Raw genomic sequence first — 12,364 nt, 5'->3', positions numbered from 1 at the left:
CTGCATTCTGGGACTGGCTGCTGGCTATCTTTTGTCCTTGGCTTTTAGGTTACATGGTAGTGTACATGGCAGCATCTTCTTTCTCTTCTGAGTCCCACCGATTTCCTGCTGCTAGCTGTTCCCTGTGACTTACTCTGTTTCCAATTTTCTTTGCTTTTAAGGACTTTGGCCATATTGGTTTAAGGCCCACCCTCATTCAGTTTGTTCATACTTAACTAATAACATCTTCAAAAGTCCAATTTACAAATGGGTTCACACCCACAGGACCAGGGTGGGACTTGAAAATGCCTTTTACAGGGGACATGATTCAATTCCCAATAGTCATAACAATAATCACATCATTTATACATATTTTAAAAAATAATATAAGCATTTAATACTTTAAATTTCCTTTAAAGCACTGAGTAAGCTGTATCTCAGAAAATTTGCTATGCTGTCATTTTTGTTGTTACAAGATAAAGGGAAGCGGGTATGGCTCAACCAGTTGTGTGCCCACCTACCACATAGGAAGTCCTGGGTTTGGGTACTAGTGCCTCCTAAAGAAGACGAACAGACACCACCTCCTACCACAACGAGCTAGATGCTGCCTCCAAAACAAGTTAGACACCACCTCCTGCTGCAAGTGAGCTAGATGCCACCTCCTGCCTCAATGAGCTAATGCCACAAGCCAGCAGATGCCATAGCCCACGGAGAGCAAATGTGGCTCAGGCTGCTGGGCACTTACTTCTCATGTGAGAAGTCCTGGGTTCAGTTTCCTCCTGGAAAAGGCAAGCAAACAATGAGCAGACAGACAAGAGAACCAGCTTGGGGAGGGGGTATAAATAAAGGAAAAGAAAGTAAAAATAAAAGATACATTAAAAATTTTTAAACATATAAAACATAACATTTCCCATTTTAACTGTTCTCAAGTATACAACTCAGTGGTATTATGTTCTTAAATGTTGTTTTGTTTAAGTATTTATTGCAAAGAATGCTGGACACAATGTGATATGTGGCTGAGACGCAATACCATCCATTCCAAGGAAAACATCAACCATTACATGAGCACATAGACCATCATGGCTAAAACACAGCACCTGCCAGCTGGCATATTGCTGCCCATGTGTAGACCACACCAAGGCAGAGGTCACCTTTCAGTCTTTGTGAATTTGCTGTTTGGTTAGTGGTCTCCATCAGAGCTTAGCTCTCCTATCAAGATGAGCCAGAGGTGAATGTGAAGAGAAGGATCCTTTAGAAGGATCCTTTCTGTCGTACTTGAGCCTACACAGAGCCTGCTTCTTGCCCTGGGCTTGTGCTTGCTTGTGACCTTACAAATTCCCATTATAGGAATTCAAATGTGCCCTCTACTTTCTATGAAATAGACTTTCACCCCTCCTGGGTGCTCTGTCATATGACTTTATGCTGGTAATTCTTTGCCTGAGACTGCTTTGACTTGTTTCTGACAGTGCTCTAGTAGCCTGCAAGCTGCTTTTTTGCCTGCAGAATAGCTTTCCTGGTCAGTCTTTCAGGTTTCCACATACAGATCAGCACTGACATATAAGCAACCCAATATGCACATAGGGATTATTCTGCTCCCTCTAGGGCCAGGGACCCACAGTGGGAGTGGAGGATGACTACACTGTGCTGGGAAGAGGTAAGCAAGGGCATCATGAGGTTTACCTGTTTTTCACACTGCATTTTCTTGATTTGAACTCTTTAACTGTTTTCTAAAGTTTTGAAGAAAATGGGTCTGCCCATTTTTGCCAGTTGTTCAAAGATTCTGTTGGGGAATCTTATGCTACTATGTTGGTTGAGTGGAAGTCCCTAGTGTCTTGTCTTTGTTTTCAAAAGATTTTTTTTTGAATAAAGAATTCTAGGTTGACTCATTGTCACATTGACTGTATGGTTTTCTGATGAAGTCTGCTGTTGTTCTTATCTTTGGTCTTCTGTACAGAATGTATCTCTTTTCCTGTGACTATTTTTCTCTTTGTCCGTGGTATTCAGTAGTTTGATTATGAAACTGTCTTGATAAGATTTTCTTCATGTTTCTGTTGCTTGAGGTTTGTTGGACATTTTCATCAAATTTGGAAAAATTTTGGTTTATTTTCAAACATACTTTCTCTTTATGTCTCTCTTCTCCCTAGAAGTCTTCAATTATATGCTAGATCACTTGATATTGCCTCATGATTCTTTGATGCACTGTTTATACTTCTGGTCTTTCTTCTCTGCTTTTCACTTTTTGGGTAGTTTCTATGGCTATGTCACAAGTTCACTGATCTTTTATTCCTACTGTATCTAATCTGTTAACCCCATCCTATGTGTGTGTTTATTGGTTCAATTCACGTTTTCATAAACTCAAAATAAAACCCTATACACATTTGGCATTTACTCCCCATTCACTTTTTCTTAGAGTTTCATATACTTTTTTTAAAAAAGATTTATTTCTTAACCTCCCCCACTCCTACCCCAGTTGTCTGTTCTGTGTCTATTTGCTGTGTGTTCTTCTTTTGTCTGCTTCTGTTGTTGTCAGCGGCACAGGAATCTGTGTTTCTTTTTGTTGCGTTGTCTTGCTGTAAAAGCTCTCCATGTGTGCAGTGACATTCTTGGGCAGGCTATACTTTCTGTTGCGCTGGGTGGCTCTCCTTACGGGGCGCACTCCTTGCGTGTGGGGCTCCCCTACGTGGGGACACCTGTGTGGCACGGCACTCCTTGCGCGCATCAGCGCTGCGCATGGCCAGCTCCACACGGGTCAAGGAGGCCCGGGGTTTGAACCGTGGACCTCCCATATGGTAGACGGACGCCCTAACCACTGGGCCAAAGTCCGTTTTCCCTATTCAGCTTTTGGCCAACAAATTTGGTCTGCTGTGCCCCACGAGCCCTTCCAGGCTGGGAGGGCCTGCACCATTGTTTGCCCTGGGAGCCAGCACAGGCCTAAAGAGATCCAGCCCTTTCCAACACATGCCCTACTGACCTGGACTGCTTGTTAAGGATGCAGAGGGGAGTGGAATTGCTTCCTACCTAGGAAAAGGGAGGGGGCTATCAGCAAAGGTTGAAGAACTGCCTCTGAGAAAGTCTGAATTGCGAGGCTCTGAATAGACTCCAGGCTGGATCTTCTGCCATGCTGATGCTGTCCATGTTGCAGCAAACACACTCTGACCAGGCTTTGAACTGAGAGGGCCGCCATCTGCTGGAGGACCAAGGAAGTGTATGAAAGGAAACAAGTAAATAAGGAAGACTTTTTTTCTAGCCATTACGGCCTCCCTCCCTAAGGCTCTTGGAAGATCTGCAACCCATTACTGGGTCAAGAGCCCAGATTTGAGCAACTAATAGGATAATACTAAAGACCTAAAACAGGTTGAACAAAGAATCAAAGAAGACAGTACCACAGTCTCCCATCACCAAATTCCTACAAAAGAGGGAGAAATTGTATATCTGAGTAAACTCAGCATAATTAGATGCCTACACTTCATAAAAAAATTACAAGCGATACTATGAAAATGGAAGAAATGGCCCAAGCAAAGGAATATATCAAAGCTCCAGATGAGACAAAGGATTTGAGACAAGTCAACAAGATTCATACAAATTTCCAAAATCAAATTAATAAGCTGAAAGACAATATGGCTAAAGAGATAAAGACAGGGAAGCAGACTTGGCCCAGTGGTTAGGGCATCTGTCTACCACATGGGAGGTCCGCGGTTCAAACCCCAGGCCTCCTTGACCTGTGTGAAGCTGGCCCACGCATAGTGCTGATGTGCGCAAGGAGTGCCATGCCACGCAGGGGTGCCCCCTGCGTAGGGGAGCCCTACGCCCAAGGAGTGTGCACCGTAAGGAGAGCCACCCAGCACAAAAGAAAGTGCAGCCTGCCCAAGAAAGGTGCCGCACACAGAGAGCTGATACAACAAGATGATGCAACAAAAAGAAACACAGATTCCCGTGCCGCTGACAACAACAGAAGTGGACAAAAAAGAATACGTAGCAAATGGACACAGAGAACAGACAACTGAGGCGGGGAAGGGGAGAGAAATAAATAAATCTTAAAAAAAAAAAAGAGAGATAAGGACATCAAGAAGATACTGAGTAAACACAAAGAAAAAGTTGAAAACCTAAATAGAAAAGCGAGAGAGTTCATGGGAATGAAAGACATGATTTAGTGTGATCAGAAACACATTACAGGGAAGCAGACTTGGCCCATTGCATAGGGCATCTGTCTACCACATGGGAGGTCTGCGGTTCAAACCCCAGGCCTCCTTGACCCGTGTGGAGCTGGCCCATGCACAGTGCTGATGCACGCAAGGAATGCCGTGCCACATGGGGGTGTCCCCCACGTAGGGGAGCCCCACGTGCAAAGAGTGCACCCCATAAGGAGAGCTGCCCAGCGTGAAAGAAAGTGCAGCCTGCCCAGGAATGGCACCACACACATGGAGAACTGATGCAGTAAGATGACACAACAAAAGAAACAGATTCCCGTGCCGCTGAAAACAGAAGTGGACAAAAAGAAGAACATGCAGCAAATGGACACAGAACAGACAACTGGGGCGGGGGGGGAAGGGAAGAGAAAAAACAAGATTTAAATAAAGAAAAGAAACACATTAGAGCGAAGCGGATGTGGCTCAAGCGATTGGACTCCCACTTACCACATGGGAGGTTCCTGGTTTAGTTCCCAGAGCCTCCTAAAGAAGATAGGAAGCTGGCGTGATGGGCTGGTGTGGCAAACTGATGCAACAAGATGACACAATAAGAGACACAAGAAAAGCATAATGAGAAATGCACAAAAAATCAGGGAACAGGGAAGTGGACTTGGCCCAGTGGTTAGGGCGTCCGCCTACCACATGGGAGGTCTGTGGTTCAAACCCCGGGCCTCCTCGACCTGTGTGGAGCTGGCCCATGCGCAGTGCTGATGCATGCAAGGAGTGCCATGACACGCAGGGGTGTCCCCCACGTAGGGGTGCCCCACGCACAAGGAGTGCGCCCCATTAGGAGAGCCGCCCAGCACAGAAGAAAGTGCAGTCTGCCCAGGAATGGCACCACACACATGGAGAGCTGACGCAGAAAAAAAGACACAGATTCCGGATGCTGCTGACAAGAATACAAGTGGATACAAGAACACACAGCAAATGGACAGAGAGAGCAGACACCTGGGGGGGGGGGGGCGGGGAAGGGGAGAGAAATAAATAAAAAATAAAAAAATCTTAAAAAAAAAAAAAATCAGGGAACAGAGGTGGCTCAACTAATTAGGTGCCTGCCTCTGACATGGGAGGTCCTGGGTTCAGTTCCCAGTGCCTCCTAAAGAAAACAAGGAAGACAAACAGACACAGCAAGTGCAAACAATGAGGGGGTGGGGAGAAATAAATGAATAAAATAAGTCTTAAAAAAAAAAAACACGTTAGAGAGGAGTGGATGTGGCTCAAGCAGTTGAGAAACTACTTCCCACATGGGAGGTCCTGGGTTTGGTTTCCAGTGCCTCCTGAAAAAATGAAAACAAACAAGCAAAACAAATGAGGAAATTAATTCAGGGAAGCCAATGTGACTCAGTGTTTGAGAGCCAGCTCCCTACATATGAGATCTTGGGTTCAATTCCTGCAACACACCAAAGAAAACACACACACACAAATTAGAGGCATTTCGAGTAGACTTGAAATGGTAGAAGAAAGAATAAGTGGTACGGAAGATAGAACAGTTGAAATTGAAGAAAGAGAACAGAGAGAGAAAAGAATGGAAAAACAATGAGCAGGGGCTCAGGGAGTTGAATGATAACACAAAGTGCAACAACATATTTGTCATGAGTCCCAGAAGGAGAATAGAAGGGAAAAGGGGCAGAAAGAATATTTGAGGAAATAATAGCTGAAAATTTCCCAACTCTCACGAAAGAAATGAACTTACATGTCCAGAAGCACAGTGTATCCCAATCAGAATAAATGTGAATTGACCTATTCCAAGAAACATACTACTCAGAATGTCAAACATCAAAAATAAAGAGAAAAATTCTGAGAGCAGCAAGGAAGAAGCAAAGCATCACATACAAGGGACACCCTGTAAGTCCTAGTGTGGATTTCTGGATTTCCAGAAAACATGGAGGTAAGAAGACAGTGGTATGATACAATTAGGATACTGAAAGAGAAAAACTGCCAGCCCAAGAATTCTTAATCTCACAAAATTGTCCTTCAAATAGGAAGGTGAGTTTAAAAGATCCACAAACAGAAACTAAGGGAGTTTGTAAAAAAGATCCACCTTGGCAGGAAATATTAAAGGAAGCCTTACAGCCTGAAAGAGAGAGACTTGGAGAAGAGTATAGAAGAAAGAATAGCAGAAAGGATAACCAAAAGAGTAAAAAGACAGATGAAAATAAGACATGACATATGAAAACCAAAGATAAAATGGTGGAAGTAAATAATGCAATTACAGTAATATCATTGAATGTGAATGGATTAAAATCAAAAGACAGGCTGACAGAATGGGTAAAAAAACATGAGCTATCCATGTGCTGCCTATAAGAGACTCACCTTAGGCCCAGGGATGCAAACTGGCCTTAAGGAAAGGTTGGAAAAAGATACTCTTTGCAAACAGTAACCAAAAAAAAAAAAAAAAAAGAGAGAGAGCAGGGTTTGCATACCAACATTGGACAAAACAGACTTTAAATGCAAAAAAGTTATGATACAGAAGGATATTCTATATTTTAAAAGGGGACAATACACCAGAAAGAAATAACAGTAATAAATATCTATGTACCTGTAGCAGTTTGATATCATTGATGAATTCCAAAAAGAAATATTGGATTATGTTTGTAAACTGATCTTTTCCTCTAGGCATATTAGATTATATTGGACTCATAGGTTTACTTGATTAAGTAATTATGTAAACCTCTTGTGCCAGTAGGGCATTGAGTCCCCACCCTTTGGTGTGTGGGGACTCACAGATAAAAGGCATGGCAAAGGACAGAGTTAAGGGCTTTTAATGTTGGAGTTTGATGATGAAGCTGAAGCCCCAGGGAGAGAGACAGAGCTGTTCACCTGATAGTCTACAGCTGACCTTGTGGAGAGAGGCAAAGCCTAGAGAGCCTCATAGTCTACAGCTGACCTTGTGGAGAAAACAGAGATGAGCCCAGGGGAACCCAGGAAGCCTGGACCCTCACAGATGTTGGCAGCTATCTTGCTTCAACACGTGAAAATAGACTTTTGTGAGGGAAGTAACTTATGCTTTATGGCCTGGTATCTGTAAGCTCCTACACCAGATAAATACCCTTTATAAAAACCAACCAATTTCTGGTATTTTGCATCAGCAACCTTTGACTTACTAATACAGTACCTAACTAGGATGAAGCAGGCTAGATAGGGAATCAATAGATGGATCTGGAACCTGGCAGAGAGTCCACATGGACATCAGTAACCCCCAAGATGGCTGCTGGAAGGCCTCCACCCCCAAGATTCTGCTATTCAGAACAAAGACTTCTTTGGGAAGCTGGAAAAGCCCTGGATATTTCCCAAGGACTTTACCATTGGGTCCTCATTGGGGGATTGATAGGTTGAGTGATCAATCAAAACAGCAAACAGCTAGAACCCCTTCCCTGCCATTAGCAAAGGGGTGGAATAATTAATAGTTTACAAAGCATACCATGAGGCCTCAGCCTGTTCCGCTCTTGCCTCTGGACCTGTTCTTGCCCTCTGTGCACCACTCTCGCCATTTTTCCTCTGCCACGTGGCCATGCAAGTAAACCTGGGCATTTATAATCTATAATGGGGACCTATAGCTTATAAATCAGCCCTCTTTATCACTTTTCACTCCCTTCCTCTCTACCTGGGACCCATGATCTGTAATTTTCTCCCATTTCTCTTCCCTCCCTATCTGAATAAATTACTGGCCTAACTCACCTGGCAAGCACTTGAAATTCGTTTCTGCAGCATAGCCAAGAACCTAAATAAAATCCGGTAACAAGTTTGTCCCAAAATTCATGAGGCAAACTTTGGCAAAACTGAAGGAAGAATAGACATCTCTACCATAACTGGAGACTTCAACACTCCACTCACATCATTAGGTAGAACAACTAGATGGAAGATCAACAAGGAAATGGAGAACTTAAGCAATATGATTAACAACCTAGTCCTAAAAGAACGTTGCATCCTAAATTGTTAGGTTATACATTCTTCTCAAGTGCTCATGGATCTATCTCCAGGATAGACCACATATTAGGTCACAAGGCAGGACTCAATAAATATAAAAAAAATATTTTATACAAAGCACCTTCTCAGATCATAATGGAATGAAACTGGAAATCAGTACTAGACAAGAGAGGGTAATTTTTGCAAATGTGTGGAGGTTAAACAACATATTCCTAAACAATCAATGGGTCAAAGAAGACATTATAAGTGAAATTAGTAAATATATTGAGACAACTGAAAACGAGAACACAACTTATCAAAACTTATGGGATACAGCAGAGGCAGTGCTTTATAGCCCTAAATGCCTATATTAAAAAAAAAAGAGCTAAAATAAAAGATCTAACTGAACAACTGGAAAAACTAGGAAAAGAACAGCAAACCATTCACAAAGCAAGCAGAAGGAAAGAAAGATTAGAGCAGAAATAAATGAAATTGAGAACAAAAAAAGAATAGAGATAATCAACAAAACCAAAAGCTAGTTCTTTGAGAAGATCAATAAAATTGGCAAGCCTTTAGCTAGACTAACAAAGAAAAGATGGAAATAAATAAAATCATAAATGAAAGGGGGGAAGTTATGACTGACCCCACAGAAATAAGACGGCTCATATGAGGATATTATGAGAAACTGTATGGCAACAAACTAGACAACCTAAATGAAATGGACAAATGCCTAGAAATGCGCAAACAACGTACATTGATGCTACAAGAAACAAAAGAACTTAGCAAGCCAATCACATTTAAACAGATTGAATCAATCATTAAAAATCTCTCAATAGGGAAGTGGATATGGCTCAAGAAGTTGGGTGCCAACCTACTACATTGGAGGTCCCGGGTTTGGTTCCCAATATCTCCTAAAGAAGAGGAGCAAGACACTAAGTTGGTGTGGTGAGCTGATGCAGCTAGCTGACACAGCAAGATGATGCAATGAAGAGACACAGTGAGGAAAACACAAAGAGAAACACAACAAGCAGGAAACAGAGGTGGCTCAAGTGATTGGGTGCCTCCCTCCCACATGCGAAGTTCCAGGTTTGGTTCCTGGTTCCTCCTAAAAAGAAGACAAGCACACAATGAACAGACACAGAGAGCAGACAGCAAGAACAAACAATGAGGTACGAGGGAAAAATTAAGATAAATCTTAAAAAAAAAAAAGCCCAATAAAGAATAATTCAGGGCCAGATAGCTTCACAGGAGAATTCTATCCAACATTCCAAGAAGAATTAATACCAATTGTGTTTAAAGTCTTCCAAAAAATTGAAGGGGAGGGAAAATTATTCAACATATTTTATGAAGCCAACATCACTCTAATACCAAAGACACACAAAGATACTACAAGGAAAGAAAATTTCAGACTAATTTTTCTAATGAACATAAATGCAAAAATTGTCAACAAAATACTTGCAAAATGGGAAACAGATGTGGCTCAAGCAATTGAGCTCCTGCCTACCATATGGGAGGCCCCAGGTTGTTTCCAGTGGCTCCTGGAGAAGACAAGCAAGACAGCAAGCTGGCATGACAGGCAGGTATGGCAAGCTGACACAACAAGATAATGCACAAGGAGACACAACGAGGAAAGACAATGAGAGATACAACAAAGCAAGGAGCTGAGGTGGCTCAAATGACTGGAGTGCCTCCCTCCCACTGGTGAGGTGCTGGGTCTGGTTCCCAGTTCCTCCTAAAAAGAAAATAAGCAGACACAGAGAGCAAACAGCAAATGGACACAGTGAGCGCAAAATAAGGGGGGAATTAAAAAAAAAAATACTTGTAAATAGAATCCAACAGCATATCAAAAGAATTATACACCATATCCAAGTGGTTCAACAAAAGAAAATCAATTAATGTAATTCATTAATGCAGTGTGGTGGTTCAACAAAAGAAAATCAATTAATGTAATACACTGCATTAATGAATTGAAGGAAATAATATACATAATCATCTTGATCAATGCAGAAAAGACATTTAACAAAATCCAGCATCCTTTCTTGATAAAAACGCTTTGAAAGATAGGAATAGAAGGGAAATTTCTCAATATGATAAAGGGCATATATGAAAAACCCACAGGCAACATTGTATTCAATGGAGAAAGGTTGATAGTCCAGTGTTACCACTGTTATTCAATATTGTGCTAGATGTTCTAGCTAGAGCAATTAGTCAAGGGAAAAAAATCCAAGTAGGAAAGAGGAAGTACAACTCTCTCATTACTTGCAGATGACATGATCCTTTATTTAGAAAATTCTGAAATATCTAGCACAAAGCTATTCGAGCTAATAAACAAGTTCAGCAAAGTGTCAGGATACAAGATCAACACACAAAAATCAGTAATGTTTCTGTACACTATTACTGAACAATCTGAGGAGGAAATCAGGAAAAAATTCCATTTACAATAGCAATAAAGAGATTCAAATACCTAGGAATCAATTTAACCAAAGACATACAGGACCTATATTAAAAAAACAAAACTACAAAACAATGGTAAAAGAAATCAAAGAATACCTAAACAAATGGAAAGACATTCCATGGTCATGGATTCTAAGACAACTGTGAAGATGCCAATCTTACCCAAACTGATTTACATTCAATGCAATACCAATAAAAATTTCAACAGCCTACTTTACAGAAATAGAAAAGGCAATTACAAAATACACATGGAAGGAAAAGTGCACCTGAACAGAAGCATTCTAAAAAAGTAGAGCGGTAAGGGAGGAATTTCATTGCCTGACCTTGAAACATATTACAAAGCTACACTGGTAAAAACAGCATGGTACTGGCATAAAGATAGACACATCAATCAAAGTAATAGAATTGAGAATACAGAAATATACCCTCACCTCTATGGTCAACTGGTTTTTGACAAACCTACCAAGTCCATGTTAACAGGACAAAACAGTACCTTCAACAAATGGTGCTGGGAGAACTGGATATCCATAATCAAAAGAATGAAAGAGGACCCCTATCTCACTCCCTAGAGAAGAATCAACTCAAAATGGTTTAAAAACCTAAATATAAAAGCCAGGAACATAAAACTACTAGAAGAAAATACAGAAAAACATCTGAAAGACATTGTGGTAGGTGGTGGTTTCTTGGACATTTATACCCAAAGTATGAGCAACAAAAGATAGATAGATAAATAAGATTTCAAAATTAAACACTTTTACATCTCAAAGGAGTTTGTCAAAAGGATGAAAAGGCATCTGACTCAATGGGAGAAAATATTTGGAAATCACATATCCAATAAGGGTTTAATATCCATGATATATAAAGTGATCCTACAACTCAACAATAAGAAAACAAATGATCCAATTTAAAAACTGGGCAAAAAAGGGAGTGGATGTGGCTCGTGTGGTTGAGTGCTTGCTTCCATCATGGGAGGTTCTAGGTTTGGTTCTTGGTGCCTCCTAAAAACAAAGCCAAACAAGCAAACAAAAGAAAAAAACTAAGTCAAGGGAGCCGATATGGCTCAGTGGTTGAGCACAAGCTTCCTACTTACAAGGACCCGGTACCTCAAAAAAAAAAGGCCAAAAGACTCAAATAGATATTGTCCAAAGAAGAAATACAATACAAATGGAAAAAAAACAAAACAAAACAAACCATGAAAAAATATTCAACATCACTAGCAATTAGGGAAATGCAAATCAAAGCTACAATGAGACATCATTTCATACCTATTAGAATGGCCACTATTAAAAAGACAGAAAATTACAAGGGTTGGAGAGGATGTGGAGAGAAAGGAATAATTATTTACCCTTGGTGGGAATGCAGAATGGTACAGCCCTGTGAAGGACTGTTTGGCAGTTCCTAAATAAGTTGAATATAGATTTGACGCATGACCTGGCAATACCACTAGGTATATACCCAAAAGAAATGAGAACAGGGACATGAACAGACGTCTGCACATCAATGTTCATAGTGGTGTTATTCACAATTGTCAAAAGATGGAAACAACCCAGGTGTCCATCAACTGATGAATGGACAAACTAGGATGTATACATATGACGGACTATTATGCAGCTCTAAGAAGAAATGACATTGTGAAGCATGACAAAACGGATGAACCTGGAGTACATTATGTTGACTGAAGCAAGCCAGACACAAAAGGACAAATAGTGTATGACTGTGCTATTATGAACTAAATATATGGTGTAAAACAATGGAGTTAATAACTAGAATATGGGTCACCAGAAAATAGAATGAGGTTAGAGAATGGGAAGTTAAGGGCTAACTTGTGCAGAATTGGT

The sequence above is a fragment of the Dasypus novemcinctus genome, chromosome 3, assembly GCF_030445035.2.
Source record: "Dasypus novemcinctus isolate mDasNov1 chromosome 3, mDasNov1.1.hap2, whole genome shotgun sequence".
Lineage (NCBI taxonomy): Eukaryota > Metazoa > Chordata > Mammalia > Cingulata > Dasypodidae > Dasypus > Dasypus novemcinctus.
This window is presented reverse-complemented; position numbering follows the sequence as displayed.